The sequence below is a fragment of the Etheostoma spectabile genome, chromosome 23, assembly GCF_008692095.1.
Source record: "Etheostoma spectabile isolate EspeVRDwgs_2016 chromosome 23, UIUC_Espe_1.0, whole genome shotgun sequence".
NCBI lineage: Eukaryota > Metazoa > Chordata > Actinopteri > Perciformes > Percidae > Etheostoma > Etheostoma spectabile.
Window position 1 is genome coordinate 19,243,048 of NC_045755.1, and position 2,099 is coordinate 19,245,146.

At 53.4% G+C, this 2,099-nt stretch overlaps 1 protein-coding gene across 1 annotated transcript in view; it reads right to left on the reverse strand.

Annotated features, from left to right (window-relative positions):
* The window catches only part of kcnj8 (potassium inwardly rectifying channel subfamily J member 8), a 10,569-nt gene that overhangs the window by 4,811 nt on the left and 3,659 nt on the right, over window positions 1–2,099 (reverse strand). The window lies entirely within an intron of this gene.

Sequence of the window (2,099 nt, forward strand, 5' to 3'; positions counted from 1 at the left end):
AAGGCTTGTATCATGTGGATGCACACACAGCTTTGTTTTTCTTACTTGGATTGACAACAGAAACTACGTACTAAAAGGGCTCATATTAGGCTTTTTAACTTTTTCCCTTTCCTTTATTGTGCATTAATACTGTCTACTGTATATATACTTTTTTTATTCCCATCTTGTGTATACCATCATCCCATGGGCTCACCACCTGTGGGAGGGAAAACGTGGGCGTCGGTTGCGGCTGCCAATGGGTGGCGGCGAAGGTCAGGGCCTCGACGGACCAGACCCGGGCGGCAGAGGCTGGCTCTGGGGACGTGGAACGTCACCTCTCTTTGGGGAAGGAGCCGGAACTTGTGCGGGAGGTGGAGCCTACCAGTTAGATCTGGTGGGGCTACCTCTACGCACAGTCTCGGTTCGGAACCGTACTCCTGGATAGGGTTGGACTCTGTCCTCTCCGGAGTTGCCCAGGGTGTGAGGCGCCGGGCGGGTGTGGGGATATCACAAGCCCCGGCTGAGCGCCGCTGCGTTGGAGTTTACCGGTGGACGAGAGGGTCGCTCCCTACGCCTGCGGTAATGGGGGGGAAAACTCTGACTGTTGTTTGTGCATATGCACCAAAAAGGAGTTCAGAGTATTCGGCCTTCTTGGAGACCTTGAATGGAGTCCTGTATGGGGCTCCAGTAGGGGACTCCATATTTCTGCTGGGGACTTCAACGCACACGGGGCAATGAGGAGATACTTGGAGGGCGTGTTGGGAGGAACGGCCTCCCTGATCTGAATCAGAGTGGTTGTTGTGTTGGACTTCTGTGCTAGTCATGGATTGTCATCACAAACACCATGTTCGAACATAGGGATGCTCAAAGTGTACGTGGTACCAGAGAACCCTAGGCCAAAGGTCAATGATCGATTTTATAATCCTTTCATCTGATCTGAAGCCGTATGTTTTGGACACTCGGGTGAGAGAGGGGCAGAGCTGTCAACTGATCACCATCTGGTGGTGGGATGGGTCAGGGGGTGGGGGAGGACTCTGGGACGACCTGGTAAGCCCAAACGCGTAGTGCGGGGTAAATTGGGAACGTCTGGAGGAGGCCCCTGTCCGACGGACTTTCAACTCACACCTCCGGGAGGCTTTCGTGCATCCCTGTGGAGGCTGGGGGCATTGAACCTGAGTGGACAATGTTCAAAGTTTCCATTGCTGAAGCTGCGGGGGGAGCTGTGGTCTTAGGGTCTAGGTGCTTCAAGGGCGGTAACCCACGAACACCCTGGTGGAACACCGGTGGTCAGGGAAGCCGTCCGACTGAAGAAGGAGTCCTTCCGGGATATGTTATCCCAGAGGACTCCGGACGCAGTTGCAAGTACCGACGGGCCCGAAGGGCTGCAGCCTCTGCGTGACAGAGGCAAAGCAGCGGGTGTGGGAGAAGTTCGAGAAAGCATGGAGAAGGACTTTCGGTCGGCACCAAGGTGTTTCTGGAAAACCGTTCGCAATTTTCGTTCCTACCCTCACCTATGGTCATGAAGGCTGGGTCATGACCGAAAGAACGAGATCCAGGGTACAAGCGGCCAAAATGGTTTCCTCAGGAGGGGGCTGGCGTCTCCCTTAGAGATAGGGTGAGAAGCACAGTCATCCGAGAGGAGCTCGGAGTAGAGCCGCTGCTCCTTCACGTCGAAAGGAGCAGTTGAGGTGGTTCGGGCATCTGGTAAGGATGCCTCCTGGGCGCCTCCCTAGGAGGTGTTCCAGGCACGTCCAGCTGGGAGGAGGCCTCGGGGAAGACCCAGGACTAGGTGGAGAGATTATATCTCCAACCTGGCCTGGGAACGCCTCGGGATCCCCCAGTCGCGCTGGTTGATGTGGCTCGGGAAAGGGAAGTTGGGGTCCCCTATGGAGCTGCTGCCCCCGCGACCCGACACCGGATAAGCGGTCGAAGATGGATGGATGGATGGATCTTGTATATATTCAAATGTTTGTTCTTTTATTTTATTCCTATAATTATTTCATGTATATTGTATGTACATTGTATCCAAGTATTTAATTTATATTTATATTCTGTGCTGTGTGACGGATTTTTCTGCTGTAACACCATCATTTCCCATTTTCTATCTATCTATCTATCTA